This window comes from Mauremys mutica, chromosome 13, assembly GCF_020497125.1.
Source record: "Mauremys mutica isolate MM-2020 ecotype Southern chromosome 13, ASM2049712v1, whole genome shotgun sequence".
In the NCBI taxonomy this organism is placed as follows: Eukaryota; Metazoa; Chordata; order Testudines; family Geoemydidae; genus Mauremys; species Mauremys mutica.
In genome coordinates, this window is record NC_059084.1 from 59,404,537 (window position 1) to 59,422,640 (window position 18,104).

The 18,104-nt window shown below is 50.2% G+C and overlaps 1 long non-coding RNA gene across 1 annotated transcript; it reads right to left on the reverse strand.

The window, feature by feature from the left end:
- Positions 1-16,202: 16,202 nt before the first annotated feature.
- On the reverse strand, positions 16,203-17,065 carry LOC123348838. Its single transcript, XR_006573264.1, has 3 exons — positions 16,885-17,065; positions 16,410-16,705; positions 16,203-16,246 (listed from the first exon to the last, which is right to left on the reverse strand). It is a non-coding gene; the product is annotated as an uncharacterized LOC123348838 (long non-coding RNA).
- Between the last annotated feature and the right edge of the window lie 1,039 nt (positions 17,066-18,104).

Below are 18,104 nucleotides of genomic sequence, written 5' to 3' on the forward strand. Positions count from 1 at the left end.
AGCTTGGGCCATGACATCTCAGTGGTCATTCTGGGGTAAACACAACCAAAGACAGGTTGGGGAAGTCCTTCCACTGGGAGGATGGGCAAGGACGTCGCCAAGTATGTCCGGGCAAATGCATAAAAAGTGTTGTTCAATGTCAAATATCTTGTTGTTTACATACTTAGTAGTATATGTAATAGTGCATGTGTTTTGTTTATCTGTTTATTTTACAGTTCTAGGAGGAAATCACCACCAGTAGTTCCCACTGTTGGCGATTTGGGGGGCGTGTCATAAACAGATAGTTAAGGGTTAAGGTCTGTTTTACCTGTAAAGGGTTAACATGTAGTACCTGGTGACCACCTGACCAGAGGACCAATCAAAGATAAGATTTTTTCAAATCTCTGTGGAGGGAAGCTTTTGTCTGTGTTTTCTTTGTTTGTCTCGAGAACTCTTTTGAATCTAAAAGACACCAGTCATGTCTCCAAGTTCTCCTGGAGTAGTTTCTACTAATTAATAGTGAGTATTAATTAGAAAGGCGAATTAGTCTTATGATTTGATTTCTATATTTGCAATTGTGTGTTTGCTAAAGGAAATGCTTTATTCCTGTTTGCTGATATTGCTTTTACTGAGAAAAGGGGGAGAGGGGATTCTCTCCAGAGATTGATAAGGTTATACCCTATGAGTGTCCAGCCTGGGCTCATAGAGATTCTGTATTTTCTTTTTATTCTTTAATAAATTCTTTTCTATTAAGGACTTGTTGGTCTTTCCTTGGGTGGATTCTCAGGGAAAGGGGAGGGGGAGGTATCCCTCTGTAGTTGGATCCCGGTATCTCTCCTAGGAAAAGGGAGGGGGGAGGAAACAGGGGGAATGGTTTGTTTCTCCTGGGTGTAAGAACTCCATGGATTTGGGGCTCTTGGAATCCCCTAGGATTTTGGGGAAGGACTGTGTCTCAATTCACATTTCCTAATTGAGTGGTGGCAGCTTACTAGATCTAAACTAGGATTTTAGTTTAGAGGGAAACCAAGTCAGGTCCCCACATTGGAGCCGAACAGCTCCAAGTGGGGGTGAGACCTTTGACATGGTGGCATGCGGGTCCTCACCTTGAAACCCCCCAGTTTCAAGTGAGGGTAGACCCATGACAGCCGGGTCTCCACTCTCTGCAGCTCTTCATTGGTTTTAGTAACAATCTTTCAGTTTTTGATTCTGTTGCCTCTTCTTACAGTGTAGCATCTGCTTAGCACTATTTTTTTAAAAAATCAATTCAAACCAAAATCCTGATCCTACATTGAAGATCTAGCCCTGTCTTGTCCCAGCCCCAGCTGAGGGTCCCCAGCTTTGGCCCCACGGCTCCAGCCTGGCCCCCGCAACGCTAGTGCTGGTCCCGGCCCCGGCCCCGCGCCTCTGGCCCAGCCTCCGCGGCGCCGGTGCTGGTCCCGGCCTGTGCCCATGGCTCCGGCTCCACCACACCTGTGCCGGCCCGGGGCCACATTTGTGGCTCCGTGGCACCGGCGCCGTTCCCGGCCCCGGTCCGCGGTTGCGGCTGCGGCTCTGGCACCGGTGCTGGCCTAGTCCCGTGGTCGCGACGCCAGTGCCGGGCCCGCAGTTGTGGCGACGGCGCTGGTCCCGCGGTTGCGGCTCCAGCCCTGCGGTTGCAGCTCTAGCCCTGCGGTTGCAGCTCTAGCCCTGCAGCACTGGTGGCGGTGCTGGTCCCAGTTCCAGCCCCGGCCCCGACCCCACGGTTGTATCATTTCAGTTCACTAACCACACATCAAATTGCCTTTGTTTAAGAAATCAGTTTGTTTGAAATACAAAACATTTTGATATAACTTGTTTATTATGATTCTCTTTCTAGCTCTGGCATGACCTTGCTGTGTGACCAAAGAGAGGTCACTTCTTTTCTCTTTCCCTTGGTATCATGGGGGATGGAGAAAATTCTCTCAGTCCTAGCAGGAGAGAGATTTGAGCAAGTCAGGCGTGTTAGGGACCACGTGCTCTAAAGAACAATGGGCGATTGTTGTTTGGGGTAAGAATCCCAACAGATTTGTTACTTGTCCCCCAACCAAAGCCAATAACACCTCTCTGTATTTTCAGTCATGAGTTAGACAGTCTCATCACCCCTCTGTCTCCCGCAGCCCTCAGGTGTTCCTTGGATTAGGGAGGCTTGGATGCTAAGAGAACTGGAATTATTTTACTGGCTTCCTGGGTGTTACTAGCCCATGAGGGTCTCAGTCTGGTCCCCGAGGCCCACACTCCCAGACACGAAAGATCAGGACGGATTGATTTCACTCAAAGTTTTTTGTATTTGTATTTTTGAATTATTGTCCTAATGAAAGATTGATTGTCATGAAATCTTAGAGCTGGTAGATGACAGAACAAGGAGCAATGATCTCAAGTTGCAGTGTTGATATTAGCAAAAACTTTTTCACTAGGAGGGTGGTGATGCCTTTGAATCTCCTAGGATAGAGTCCCCTATCTTGTACTTCGAGCCTATATTTTTTCTTACCTTCTACACAGATGACAATATCTTTGAAACAAATCCACATCGAAATGAAAAACACACGCACAGAATCTCCTCTACAGCAACTGTCTCTTGGTCCTCAGCGAGAGACCGCGAGGTGGAGGCTTGCTGCAGCAAGGCTACAGGGCTCTCCGAGGTTCCCCCATGCCCCGCATCCCTGTCCTGCCCGGCTGTTGGCAAGGGAGCTCTGTGAGGTCATCATCTTTGCCCAGTAGGCTGAGTTCCTGCCAAAGGCCTTTGTGAAGTCACTGACACACCCACCTTTCCCTGGCAGGCCTGATGTCTGCCCCTGGCCAGCTCAGCTGGATGTTTAAGCTGCAGCCCAGATCACCCCACTTGCTCATTATTGATTCTGGGGAGCAAGCAGGCCACCCATTAAAACAGCAGAGTCTGTTCCGCACCCCACACTGAGCTTTTCATAGAGGTTATAAAACAATTCCATCTCCTAATCTGGCCTCTATTTCACAGGCTATGAAATTTCACACACTTTGCACCACATGAAGCCCAATTGCTTGTAAGTCACTAAAAGGCACCTTCCAGAATGACAGGCAGTTGTGACGTGAAGACACCAGGAAACAGAGACTCCACCTCTCCGCTGGGTAATTTGTTCCAGTGGCTAGTTTCCCTCACTGTCAAAAATGTGTGCCTACGTCTCATTTGAATTTCTCTGACTTCAGCTGGCAGCTCTTGGTTCTTGTTGTGCCTTTTTTGGCTAGATCGAATTAGCCCTGCCCCGTGAAATCCAATCTCTCTGTCCTGCTGGACCCCCAGCCACGAGAACCCAGTAGGGGCCTCCTAGCTGTTTCTCTGCCCGGCTGGGGACAGGACTTCCTCTCTGTGGGGATATCAGACGCACCTGCAGAGGCAATGCAGAAGTGAGTGTGCTGCATCAGCTCGGTGTTGGGCTCAGGGCTTTGGCCTTGGCAGCTTCTGCTCCAGTCACGTCTCTGGGTGCCCGGACTCAGAGCTTCTGGCCCCCTGTGGCTGCAGCCAGTGCTGGGGCACTGGGGTCAGGACTTTCATGCCCCTCCCAACTCCTGCCGGCACTCTGGGTGCCTGGGCTCGGGGCTTCTGCCTGGCATCTAAAGTGAGAGCTCTGGGCTTCCCTTGCAGTTCCTTCTGGGGCTCAGGGGTCCATTTCTCTGGATGTCCCGAAAATGGTTGGAGCCGAGGTGTTCCCAAGTAATAGGTAGGAGCTGAGGTGCTCCCAACATCAGGGATCCACCTGCACATCTGGGAACCTCCTCTAGCTTCAGAAAGGTTGCTGGCTGCTGCCCTTGGAGCCCAGGTCTGAAGGCAGCATACAAGTGAGGGTGACAATGCTGTGAGCCCCCCACAACAACCTCTGAACTCCCCCATTCTCCCAGTTTGGTCGGGACCCCCATGGTTACAATACCAGGAAATATCAGGTGGAAACATCTGAAATGGTGACGTTGGTCAATTTCAAGGCCAGAGGGTTTGTAAATTAGTCAAAGTGAGCCCTGAATTTGGTAGGGACCTGGCTATTATGGAGGCCCGAGCAGGTTTGCACTCCCAGTTCTCCTGAAAGAATTCCTGCTGCCTGAGAAACTTTCCAGAATAAGCTACCAGGACTGGGGGAGAAATGAAGGAAACCAACCAAAGCCTGAGCTAGGATGGAGAGCATTGATCCAAGCGGTGTTTGAACCCTTCCACCCCTACCTGCCTGCTTGCGGTGAAAAGGACAGAGGGGCACTGATTTCTAGTTTTGAACTTGATAAAGACTGTGGGCTTCAGCACAAGCCCTACAGCCCATACTCTGAACTCTTGGATAAACAGCAAAGCTGGCTTTTCCCAAACCTTTCCCCCCAGTGCTCTGCATCGACTTGGGATTGTGCCCAGCAGAGGCTGGTGGAGGGGAGGGGAAGGGAGAGGAGGCCATGAAAATGTTGTGGCATCTGCACTACCCCACAGACACACACACACACAGCAACGCAGGGCATAATATCCAGGACAGTAAATTATTTGGCCATAACCTACAAAATCCTACAAAAAGTGTTGAAAGGACATGTTTTCTAGAAAACAATGGAAGGGAGGGGTTAGAGAGTTGCAGTAACCATCTGGACTTCCAGTCTCTGGCCAGGCACATCCCCCTCTCCAGAGTTTTCACTGCTATCAACTCCAAACTGGTCCTCCTGATCTGATGTGAGGTCACATCCTGGCATTTAGGGACATTGGCAGGATCTTCCCTGTTCCCAGCTGCAGCATCACCCTCGTTATCCTGCCTGATAAGGATCCCGCTAGGGCTCAGCTAAATGGCATGTGGCATGACAGGCTCTTTGCTGAGGGCCCTTGACAGCACCCAATCGAGATCTGAATCGGACAGGCACGTGCAGGTGCATTTCCTGACTTTTTACTGGACTCCTGGACCCTCTCATGCTTCTGCTGCAAATGTTCCTTCTCGCTCAGCGCTGAGCAGCAGAATGCTCATTGCCCTTTGGCTGTGCGACATCCAGACGTCTAGTCCTGCTGCTCTGAAAGAAACCGTCTTCAGAGCTCTAATCCTGGCAGATATTGATTAAAATCTTGCCGTGCTCCTCTGAGTGTATTTGTGATTGGACGTGCTTCTTGCTCGGGGGGATTCTCAGATACGTGAACTGCATAAAACAGAGGGAAAGACAAAGAGAAGCATCAACATGTCTAAGAACTTGAACAATATTTGAAGACCATATGCTGCCGGGAGACACAACTGGTATTTTAACGACACACTCACTCCGCTTGTGCCTGACCTGAGATTCAGGAGGGCTAGCTCAGTGGTTTGAGCATTGGCCTGCTAAACCTAGTATTGTGAGTTCAATCTTTGAGGAGGCTATCTAGGGAATGGAGGTCAATTTCTGTCTGGGGATGGGTCCTGCTTTGAGCAGGAGGTTGGACTAGAGCCCTCCTGAGTTCCCTTCCAACTCTGCTATTCTATGAATTCTGTCCTCTCGTGTTAGCAGAACAAAGAAACCCCACCTCCAATTACCCCTTACACAATCCGTTTGAGTTCAAGAATGAGAGCTCTGTCTTGCAACAAGTTTTAACATTACGGGGCAAAGACTAAAGTGTGAGTGGCCTATTTTTCTTTCAGTTCTAATACCTGAGGAAAGCTTCAAAATCCATTCTGTCTACCAAGAGAAATGATTGCTTTGCTGTCCTCAAAGTGCTGATGCATTTGACCCCAAAATGTTGTCTTCATTTTTTCTCACAAAATAACTTGCAGTAAAATGGGACCAACTGCCTAAACTATCCTGAATGCTGCATGTCAGAGTTTGGGAATATCAGGATAGATCACCACCTGGCGTCAATTGTCACAAATCCATCAGCATCAGCAGAGCTACGGTGTTGTATACCAACTGAGTGTCTGGTCCATTGTGCTGTACTGAGTTAAAAGGTGTCATATGCTGTGCAAATCAAGATGAAAATAGTCGGTTTAAAATTACCCCTTGGTTTCACAGAATCTTGTTTAATGGAGGGTTTTTTTCTTTTTTTTTCTAAAAATGTGTTTCATTTCTTTGAATATCAAACATTTTCATTTAAAATGACCCAAAGTAAGTTTTGTACTGGTGAAATATTCCCATTCGACAGCCCTGGAGATAGGAGAGTGTTAATAAAGAGAGTACAGTATGGAATGGGCTTCCTCAGGGCACCATTCTCTGCCCCCATGGAAGGTCTCATGGGTTCGGGGTGGATACACACCGATAAGATAATGAAATCTCTCTTGCATAGTTGAATTTCCTCTTAGGCCACGTTTACACTTACCGGGACGGTCGACGCGGCGAGTTCGACTTCTCGGAGTTCGAACTATCGCGTCTGATCTAGACGCGATAGTTCGAACCCCGGAAGCGCTAGTTCGAACTCCGGTACTCCACCGCGGCAGGAGGAGTTGCCGGAGTCGACCTTCGAGCCGCGGAGTTCGCTTCCGCGGCGTCTGGACGGGTAAGTAAGTCGAACTAGGGTAGTTCGAATTCAGCTACGTTATTCACGTAGCTGAATTCGCGTACCCTAGTTCGACCCCCGAGCTTAGTGTAGACCAGGGCTTAGTTTGAGGCGGGAGAAGGAACAGGAACATCTGGACTCACCTAGCTTCCAAGGGAACCATCTTTCTTGATGCTGTTTGACCTGCAATTCATTGTGGCCCTTTAGGTGGAGATCAGTGGGTATTCTCTAGGAAGCTGCTTTATGACTCTGCTAACGAACTATCTTCTGAGAAGGACAGGCTGGTCCTCCCACTCTCTCCATTCACTCGTGGTAAATTAGAGAGATTTGTAGCCGTAGTTTGTACAGGATGAGAAGATACTGCATGTGAGCACGGCAGAGAGAGAGGGAGATGTTTTACTTAGTATTCATTAGGGTCCTTTCTTTTGGAGAGGGAAGCTTTTGCAAACTCACTTGCTGCCTCTGCTTCCCCACTGCAGAACTCCAGTTTTAGGCTGTGCAAGAAGCCAGAGCAGGCATGAGGGTTTCACCCATAGTTTTAATTCAGCTCCCGCTGCTTAACTTTGCTCTTCATTCATATCTCCTCAGTTAATATACAGTGACCCAGTGTGAACATAATCTTACTGATTTCAACAAGAATGCTGGTTCTTGAACGTAATCAGAGTTTATTCCTAGTTTGTGGTTTTAATTGACTTCTTATAAATAGCCTAGCTCCTGGCTTAGTTATGGAAAAGTAGGGAGACAGGTAGACACTAGACAGACGGATTTTTTTTCTATGGGTCTAGATAGAGACAGACATGGTTATGTCTGGGGTTAGATAGACAGAAACACGTCATTAGACAGACACAGGAGAAAGGAAGGATGGTCCAGAGGTTATCGCACTCGATTAAGACTTGAGGGGTCTGAGTTTAAGTTCTGCCTTCACTGCAGACTTCCTTTGCAACCTTGAGCAAATCACTTAGGGCCAGATTTTTTAAAGGGATTTCAGTTCCTAATTCCCATTGAAATCAATGGGATTTATGTGGCCTAAATACCTTAAAAAAACCTGGGTTTAGTCTCCCTTTGCCTCAGTTTGTCACTTGTAATATGGAGGGAAGAGAAGGAGTGTTGTAAGCAAGAGACAAGAAGTGATTCGTCTGCCCTACTCTGCGCTAATTAGGCCACAACTGGAGTCTAGCATCCACTTCTGGGCACCACTTTTCAGGAAAGATGTGGACCAATTGCAGAGAGTCCAGATAAGAGTGACAGAAACGTGAGTGCCATGTCTCCATGTGGCTCCCAGAAGCAGCAGCACATCCCCTATCTGCCTTCTATTCATAGGGAAAGCAAGGAGGCTCCACACGCTCTCCTTGCCCCAAGCACCGCCACTGCAGCTCCCATTGGCTGGGAACCAGAGCCAATGGGAGCTTCAGAGGCAGTGCCTGCAGATGGGGCAGTTTGCCCACCCCTGGGCTAAGGGCACACAGTGTTCGCAGTTACATGGTCCATGATGCTAACCACCATCACTCCCTTGTTACATCTTCAAACGAGCCCCTTCGTGCTTTCTGCCATTCTGCCCCCCACACTCGGGAGGAGCTCCCTGTAAACATCAGCAAAACGACCTCCTCACCCCAGGGACTGTTTGACTCCTTCATTATTCCCTGTCCAGCAGCCTTGTCATCTCCTTATGAACTTGCTGCTGCAATGTACCAGTTCTGTGGGATGCTTTGCTGGGTGCAGGTTGTGATCCCACACTGTTCATCTTAAGCAACTTCTGTGAGTCAGGCCTGGCGTGCTTGATAATACCTGCCAGTGACTTTGCAGCACAGCCATGACCACTGTCTTTTCAGTTACGGTAACCTCTTCACACACCTCAATGCTCTCGAGTGGGATATCCCTATGGCATTCAGGCCTCAGAGCAGGAACAGGGGCTGTCTTACAGTCCTCTGCACAGAATAGCATCTTGACAATGGCTTCACTTTTGTGATGCACTTTTAACCTGTTTCTATACACATTCTGAGGTGTGTCCCTGCTGCGGGGCCTGTGTACATTGCAGGTAACAGCGTGACCCCTCCCTACCTTAGAAGGCCCTTCCCATCAGTTTTGCAATTTGTACTTTTCCACAAGGAATAACACCAGCAGAAGATCCCCTGCATCAAACGATCGCTCACAAGGAGAGCGGAACCCCCTTTATCCCATCGAATTGGGACCAGGGCCAGATTGGTTAACCAAAACGTCGGATCATCGCATGAATGGGAAAGTGCCAGGCTGCATCGCCATCTAGTGACCATAGGAGAGATTGCCCACTTCTGGACCTATGTGCGCTGGTTGTAGGGTTAATACGGAGAACCGGATAATTCTGAAATGTGTTTGCCCCAAAAGAAGCTATTGTGTCATACAGGAGGCCTGTGATATGCAGAGGGTCAGATTAGATGCTCTAATGATCTCTTCTGGCCATCAAGTTGACCAATTTCTGAAAAACTGAGTGGCGCATTGGGAGCAGCGTCTGATGTTTTACTGTCTAGCCGGCTTGCTTCCTAGAATGAACACTCCTTGAGTGGGGTGATCCACAGGAAGTAGCTCAAACCTCCAAAGTGCCTGGCCAGGGGCAGGACATTAGCACAGCAAGGGAGGGGTGTGGCAGTGACATCACAAAGGCCTTTTGCAGGACCTCAGGCTATTGGTCAAAGGTGGTGGGGAGGTGGTGACCTCACAGAGAGATGCTGACATCAGCCAGGCAGGACAGGGGCGAGGGGCCAGGGAAACCTCAGAGACTCCCGTGGCTTTGCTTCAGCAAGTCTCCTTCTCGAGGTGTTTCTTTGAGGACTAAGAGAGTATTCGGGTTTACGTACGGGAGCGCCAGGAGGAACCTCTTTCGAGTTTTCTCCTTCCTTTTAGTGATTTTACTAGAAAACAGATGTCCCTGTTTAGAAGGTAAGAGCCTCCTCGAGGTTTGAAACCTGTTCAGTCTGATCCATCTGGTGACAGTTGAATTCTAGGCAAGGAAAACACGAGCTTAAGCAGGCAGAAATTTATCCGCACCTGAGATTTTGTCCCTTAGAATCACTGGGGACATTAGGGTTTGTCCTTTTTATTTCACCTTTTCCTCCGTCCATCCCTCCCTCCCTCCCTCCTTTCTCTTCATCTCTTGCTTCGTTTGTCCTTTCTCCTGTTCCCCTCCCAACACCAGGAGAGTGGTGTGTGTGGGTATGTGTGTGTGTGTGTGTGTTAGTTTGCAGGGACTGGTAGGGGGCAGTGTGCTCTGAGAATAGCCGAGCTTTTGATCACAGCAGAGCCCTGATTATGGGGCCTATAAAGGCAGACGAGGACTCAGCCAGCAGGACAGGAGTCCAGGAGTCACAAACATAGGTGGGCACAGGGGAGTTTGAGTGAGAGTTTGTCAGGGGAGTGTGGGGAAGGGAGTATGTGGTGTTCTGGTTTTGTTTTGTGTGTGTGTTTCTCCTTTTTCTCCTTGACAGGCATTTAGGTGGGAGGCTGTGACAGCGACAGAGGCAGCAGTGGTAGAGACCCCAGGAAGGAAAGCGACAATGAAGCTGATTGGATGTGGAAGCTGTGGAATGTACCTTATCCTGGAACAGGTATCTGAAAAGAGCTTCATTTGTATGAAGTGCCACCTGATAAGGCTGATGGAAGATCCAAGGTTTGGAGATGCAGGTGAAAACTATGGTTGAGGTTTGAAGGGGATTTGAGCAGATGGCTGGGGGGAAGGAGAGAGGAGGCTGAAGGGAAAAGTGAAGACTCGCAGATACAAGTCGGACTGGAGAACTCTGTGGGGAGGCTGCTGGGTGAGGAAAGTGGCCCGTGGAAGCATGTGACTATGAGAACCAGGTGGAGGACAAGATCTGTGGATGAGGGGAAAGCAGTGGGCATGTTATTCCTTGACTTTAGCAAAGCTTTTGATACAGTCTCCCACAGTATTCTTGCCAGCAAGTTAAAGAAGTATGGGCTGGATGAATGGACTATAAGGTGGCTAGAAAGCTGGCTAGATTGTCGGGCTCAACACGTAGTGATCAATGGCTCCATGTCTAGTTGGCAGCTGGTATCAAGCGGAGTGCCCCAAGGGTCGGTCGTGGGGCCGGTTTTGTTCAATATCTTCATTAATGATCTGGAGGATGGCGTGGATTGCACCCTCAGCAAGTTTGAAGATGACACTAAACTAGGAGGAGTGGTATATACACTGGAGGGTAGGGGTAGGATACAGAGTGACCTAGACAAATTGGAGGATTGGGCCAAAAGAAATCTGATGAGCTTCAACAAGGACATGTGCAGAGTCCTGCACTTAGGACAGAATAGTGCCGTGCATTGATACAGACCAGGGACCGAATGGCTAGACAGAAGTTCTGCAGAAAAGCACCGAGGGGTTACAGTGGACAAGAGCTGGATATGAGTCAACAGTGTAAACCTTGTTGCCAAGGCTAATGGCATTTTGGGCTGTATAAGCAGGGGCATTGCCATCAGATCGAGGGACGTGAAAAAATTGGAAAGAGTCCAGCGGAGGGCAACAAAAATGATTATGGGGCTGGAGCACATGACTTATGAGGACAGGCTGAGGGAACTGGGATTGTTTAGTCTGCAGAAGAGAAGAATGAGTGGCCCCTGCTCTGCTCAGTGGGGTTTGTCCTGCGGTACGGTGCTGTGTTCCTTCGCAAAGGGCAGGTGTTTGCTACTTTACTCAATAAGACCTAGGTGAAAACAAGATGAAAAATTCCAGCTCTTTTTCTTGGATATTGTTTCTCTGCTTCTTGCACATTGAGGGTTATAGCTGAGAACGTTCACTGACCCTGAAGTTGCATAAAATGTGTTTTGTCTTAATAATTTCATTACTTTCAATTCTCTGATCAGCACAGCCCTGAGTGGTAAAGTGGGATTTTCACAAAGATAACCATGGCAATAAAATATAGACTGAACCAACGCATGAGTAAGAGCTTCACTGTTTAACAGCTTGTAGAGGTGCGGACTCACCTTCACGGCACCTCCTGCTGGTGACTTCTGGGAATCAGCTCGTTCCCGCTCCGGAGCGCCCTTTGCAGGCCAGTGATCCGCCTGGCCCCTGGCCCCAGTGCCCCTCCCTAGACCCGGTGCCCCTTTAGCTGAGGTGCTGCCCCCTGGCAGTAACCCCTTTCTCTCAGGGTCTACTCTGCCCAGGGAACCCCCCATCCACTATCCCCACCTCACCTCAGTATACGGCTACTGCCAGTCATCATCTCACCCCCGTGCCCTGGGGCAGACTGCAGTATCAGCCATTCAGCACTGGCAAGGAGGGTTTCGACCTGCTGCCTTGGCCTACCCCTGGGCTGCCCTCTGCAACTTCCAGGACCTCTTGGCCTTCTGCTAGGCCCTGCTCCAATCAGGTACCCTGTCTCTAGCTCCCTGCAGCCAGGCCCATCTCCCGCTACAAACAGAGAGAGACTGATCCTTCTGGCTTCCCTGGCCTTCTTAGAAGGCCCTGTGGCTCAGTTTGGGGCGTGGCCCCAGCTGCAGCCACTTCCTCCAATCAGCCAGGGTTTTATCTTGCCCAGCCCCAGCCCTCTGCAGGGCTTTTCCAACCCCTTCCAGGCTGGAGCGGGGGGTCACCCCGTTACACAGCACAGAGATAAAAGATTTTCTTTCTATTACAAAAAAACCAAAGGAAATTAACAAACAAAAACTCTTCATTTAACCTTACTTACAGTGGTGAGCTGCAGCCGGTTCGCACCGGTTCGCACGAACCGGTTGTTAAATTTAGAAGCCCCTTTAGAACCGGTTGTTCCTGGAGGGACAACTAGTTCCAAAAGGGCTTTTAAATTTAACTAAAACTCTAGCAGCTCCCTACCCTTCCCCCAGCCCCAGCTCACCTCACTCCGCCTCCTCTTCTGAAGCTCCTCCGGCTTCTCCTCCCCCTCCCCAGCTTCCCGTGAATCAGCTGTTCGCGCGGGAAGCCTGGGAGGGCTGAGAAGGAAGCAGCGGCTTCCACCAGGTGAGCTGGGGCCGGGACCGGGGCCGGGGCCGGGGGCGCCAGTGGGAGGAGGGCTCCAGGCGGCGCGCCACTCGGGGAGGTCCTGGCAAGACTCTGGGGTCGGGCGGCACAGCTCCTGCCTCCAGGGTCCAGCTGTGACCTCGGCCGGGCGGCGCGGTTCCTGCCCGGCCGCCGCCGGGTCCGGCCCCCGGGTCTGGGTGGGAGGCGCGGTTCCTGCCACCGGGTCCGGCCCCCGGGTTCGGGCGGGCGGCACGGCTCCTGCCCAGTCCCCAGGTCTGGCCCCCGGGTCCCGCTGGGCGGCGTAGCTGTTGCCCAGCCCCTGGGTCTGGCCCTGACCTCAGCCAGGCGGCGCGGCTCCTGCCCGGCCCGACCTTGGCTTGGTGGTTCTGGTCCCAGCCCCAGCCCAGCTGGGCCCCCACCTCCAGGTAGCACGGTAAGGGAGCAGGGAGGGGGTGTTGGAAGAGGGCAGGGGAGTTGGGGGGGTAGATTAGTGTCAGGGGAGTCAGAGGGCAGGGAACAGGGGGATTGAACGGGGGCAAGGGTCCCGGGGGGCAGTCAGGAAGGAGCAGGGGTTGGATGGGCGGTGGGGGGCAGTTAGGGGTAGGGATTCCAGGGACAGTCAGGGGACAGAGAGAAGGGGTGGTTGGATGGTGCAGGGGTCCCTGGGTGCCATCAGGAATGAGAGAAGGGGTTAGATGGGGTGGCAAAGGGCAGTCAGAGGACAGTGAAGGGGGGTAGATAGGGCATGGGTCCGGGGGGGGGGGCTGTCAAGGAACATGGGGGGGTTGGATGGGGCAGGAATCCCCCCGGGGGGGGCATGACCCCTCATGGGCTGAGGAGGAGGGAACCGGTTGTTAGTATTTTGGCAGCTCATCACTGCTTACTTACGTTTGCTTTCATCAATACAATCATTAGGAAATACAAAGTCAAGTTTCCTAAACAGGATGGAAAGGTTACATAGTGAAGCATTCTCAGGTTAGCAAACGTCCAAAGAAGTGTTGCCCTGGCACCCTCAATTCAGTCCTCTGTGCATTTCCTAATGTTTATAGCTTGCTTTACTGAGGAGAACAGTCTTTATGACAAAGGGTTGGGTTTTTTTTTTGTAATGTCTCCATTATTTATCCGGTCAGTGTCAATAGTGTGCGCTTTACAAGACAGAGAAAGTAAGGACATGCCCTGATACAAAGCCCCTCTGATCTAAGGAAGACTGACACATACAAAGAAAGCAGGAGATGTAAGAACTAGGACATTCTTTCTTTCTTTTGATGAATAGTCATTTGTTTATTATGAATTATTATGATGATTAAAGAAAGGGTTGTGGATTGGGGAACTTGTGTGGTGAGGATGTTCTATGCAGAAGTTTCCATTGTTTGGCACATGCAGCTGATCTGAAGTGCCACGCAGTGCTAGGTTTTGGGTAGCAAGCCCTCTCACAATGGCAAAGAGTCTTTTCAGAACTCTGATGCAATCTTCTCTTCATCTGATCATCTATGGTGGCCTTTAATCTTAGGCTCCTCTCAAGTTCTTTCCACCTCTGCTTGCATCCGAAGAAGTGGGTATTCACCCATGAAAGCTCATGCTGCAAAACGTCTGTTAGTCTATAAGGTGCCACAGGATTCTTTGCTGCTTCCACCTATGGAATGCTCTCTGGTGATTTGCTGCCCTCTCATGGCATGCCACATTTCTAGCCAGATTTTTCCAGTCCTTTGTTCCTGTAGAACACAATGTGGCTGGAACATTAGATTGGAGGAGTTTGCAACAAAACCAGTATGCAGCATTCTGGGGTTTTGAGTACCTAAGCCATGGCCTCTCCACTTTGTCACCATTGGGGATTTCACCCCAGGAATGTGTTGGATGGAAACTTCTATTTTCATTGTCTTTGGGGAACGTGAGGTTTTTCACCTGCTGTGGCCCATGCAGTACAAGGAAGTTCTTCAGGCTATTGCTCAAGTGGGTCCACAGTCCTGGATCATCTAGATTTAAGGAACTAAACTCAGCAGCAGCTGTTTCTTGTGCCTCCACCACACTCTTCTCTGAACTACACTTTTCTTCAGGAATGTGCATGGTTACATCAATTTGAGATGGAGATATGGATGCTGCAGTAGCTGTCAGGTCACCTGCACTCTGACTAACTGGAAGATCAGGCATCTCCTCACCACTCACATCCTCATTGGGGCCGGAAGGCTCAGCGTAAACATGTGTGTCTCTGTATCTTAGGAGAGCTCCTTCCTGCTTAGATAGAAAAGCTTCCTTTGCTTTCTTTCTTTTTCTGAATGTTGCCCCAGGGGGGCGTTTTCTTCTTTCACTCATGACTGCTGTTCTGTGCCAGCTAGAGTGGCTCTCAACACTCACTTGAAGGGGACAAATAAGCAGGCTGGTAGCAGGGCCTGAGTGAAGGAAGATCTCAGCCTCTTAAGGGCCTAACCGGCTCCTACTACTTCAGTTGACTGTCTGTTCTCCTCAAGCAGGTTCAGGGAAGCAGCAGGAAACAGGAAGCTCCCTGATAAGCTGCTGTCAATCAGTCCAGGCACCAGCAGGTGCTCGGGAGGTACATAAGAGGCTCCTCCTCTCTCTCGTGGACCATTGAGTAGCCTCATGAAAACATCCCAGCTGTGGACATAGGCACCAGCAACCGATTCCCCAAGCTAAAGTCCCCATTGCAATCCAGGGAAACAGCCTGGGTTGTCTGGAGCGCAGGGTTTGGCCCATGATGACTGCACACCCTGCCCCTGCTGCACGGCGACTCCTGGGGCCCCTCTAGCCCATCAGCACTCAGCTCTCCCGCATTCTGCTGAGCGGCTGAGATCTGGGGGAACAGAAACCCTTTGTTAGAGACGGAAAAGCTCCTCCCAGGAACACTCTGTCAATGGCTGCCAGACGCCGTCCCTGTGAAACCCCAAATGTGCAGCCCCTCGGATTCCCACAGGGGAGATCTCAGCTCATTCACTTGTCACCCATGGCCGCAGTCTCTGACAGGGGGAATGTAGAGGGTTTTTTTGCCAATGGTCCCTTCTACAGCGCCCAGAATGGGAGGAGGTTTGGTCTTGTGATGTGAGGCCTGGGTCTGAGAATCAGGGCTCCTGGGATCTGGGGCTCTGCAATGGGGTGTGGTCTAGTGAGTGGAGCTGGATTTGTTGACAGTGAGTGAGCGAGGCTTGTGCTGAAGGACCCTGGGTCAATCCCCACCAATTCCTGGGATGTCTACATGTGGCCATGATTTTACTTACCTCTCAATGTAGGTTATTTAGCCCATTCCTGGACACATGTGTTACATCTGCTGCTGGCCATCCCTGAAATGAAGGTCCTTCATCCATACAAGGACATGGCACATCAAGGTCAATCCAGCAGCTCTCATCCGGTCTTCACCTCCGCAATGGACGGTGAGCTCTAACCTGACCAGAGAAAGACAGGGTGGTATTCTTCAGGGGAATCTGCTGGTGCTCCTGCATCCCCTGCTCCACCTCACACCCCGACACGCTAAGGGTTTTCCAAAGATACCACTAATCTCGGATAAACAAAGTAGCTGAGATGAGGTCAGTGTGGGTGGATTTACTGAGCAGACTGGTTCTAATGGAAGAACAGATTTCTCCCCTGCTCTAGGGAGATTCCCATAGGAAAAGTCTCTGATGGTTGGGGTGGGGGCAATGCAAACCCTCAGCCCTTTGAATGGCAGGAAATCAGGACTCAGGGAGTTAAGGGGTGTCTCTGTCCTGCTGGAGGGAGCAGACCTGGAGAGCAGGAAGAGCACTAGTGGCATTGTAGGAAAGCCAGTGGCTTCTACCTGTGAAGGTGGCTGAAGCTTCTGGCGGACACTGGAGTCCCGGATCCTTACACCTCCTTTGGGGATCCTTTTCCTAGGAATAAAATAAGGACACCACACAGAGAATGACATTTGAATCCCAGGGAAAAGGGATGATCTCAGCCAGGCTACATACCAGGAACCCAATTTTTGTCCCAAGAGCCACAATTACCTAGATGAGATTTTCTTCCCCATTTGCTTTCAGGTTAGTTACTCACAGGATTCATTTGTTTGCTTTGCCGGGTCTCCACTCTCTGCAGCTCTTCATTGGTTTTAGTAACAATCTTTCAGTTTTTGATTCTGTTGCCTCTTCTTACAGTGTAGCATCTGCTTAGCACTTTTAAAAAAAAAATCAGTTCAAACCAAAATCCTGATCCTACATTGAAGAGGAAGGTTTCTGAGAATTTGGCTGCAGGACTTTAGTGTCTGCATATTTCATTCCCTATTATTTATTCAGGTGCAGATCTGATGCAATCTGCACCCCCATATGATGCACGGGGGGGCCTTAGAATACCTGTTAAATGAGAAGAAGAGAGTAGATTAAAAGGTGGGGAAATCAACCAATGCATCAGCACGTCTCTGCATCATTGAAGCACCAGGCATGGGAGCGAAACAGGTTAAAAATCCCCACGTTTCTTTCCCACTATACAGATGTCCAAAAATAAAAAGGCTTTCAGCCAATTATTTCCTTACACTCTGAAGGGGTGAAATTCAGCCCTGTGCAGACAGCCAGGACAATGTCTGTGCATCACAGCGGGGTTAAGTGGCACTTCACTGCACAGGTGCTGGGAGACTCCGGTGGCTCAGTTTTCCTCCTGGATTGGAACAGCCGGCTGGAATCCTGTGAGGTACAGAGCAGAGAGAGGTTAGGGCCACAACGTTCACCTCAGAGGCTGAGCTTCTGCAGACTTTTGGGATGTTCCCATCTGAGGAGGAGGATTTTGGCCAGCCCGAGTTCAGAGCTTTCAGTCACTTCAACCAGTGATTCTCTGGCACAGTTGATCTGAAGTAGCTGAACTTTTCAGGCCTTGCCCCCATCTCCGACCCCCCTCGCACCTCGCATTGCCCTCTAACAGCCCTCTCCCTTCTCTCGATCCCTGCCAAGCCCAAATACAGAGCCTAGCCCACGCTCCTCCTCTCTTAGACCCTCTCCTCACATGACACTCCCCTACCTTTGAGAGGCTGATCCCTGTACCCAGCTCCTGGAGAAATCATGGCTCCTCAGGACAACCTGGAAGTGGGTGGTTCCAACCTCTGTGTGGGGTGCGTGGTTTTCCGTCTAAGCATCACTGAGAGCCAGCACGTCTCGATTTCACAGGATGAGTGAAGTCTAGGAAGCGCTGCACTTCTTGAGGACTTCCAACTTCGCCCCATTTATGAATGGCTTCCACCTTATTTGGATCAATGGTAACATCTTCTGGGGAGAGGATGTACCCCCAAAACTCTGTGGAGAGTTGGCTGGAGGTTCCGCTTTTCCAGTTCTGTGTTGAGACCATGCTGCCGAAACCTCTCCAGGTTCAGATGTGCTGTGCGTGCTGCTCTGAGTTCTCCAAAAAGAGATGTATGTCACCCGAATAGATGACACTGTCCCCAAATACATCACTGATGAAGTGTGGCAAGGTCAGGGGACCGTTAATTAGCTCAAATAGCATATCAGACAGTTAAAATGTCCATAGTGTGTTTTGAAATCTGTCTTCCATTTGTCCCTTGCCCAAACGAGCGTTAGATTGGAAATCCTTGCAGATGAAGTTTGATGAAAACCTTTGCAGATTTCCTGTGAGCCAACAATTGTGGGATTCACAGCAGTGGGTAATGGTTTCAAATGATCACTTTGTTCAGGAGCTGAGTGTCTAAAGAGAGCCATAGCAGAGTCCCACATTTCTTCTTCCCAAAAAGGGCCTGCTCTTAGGACT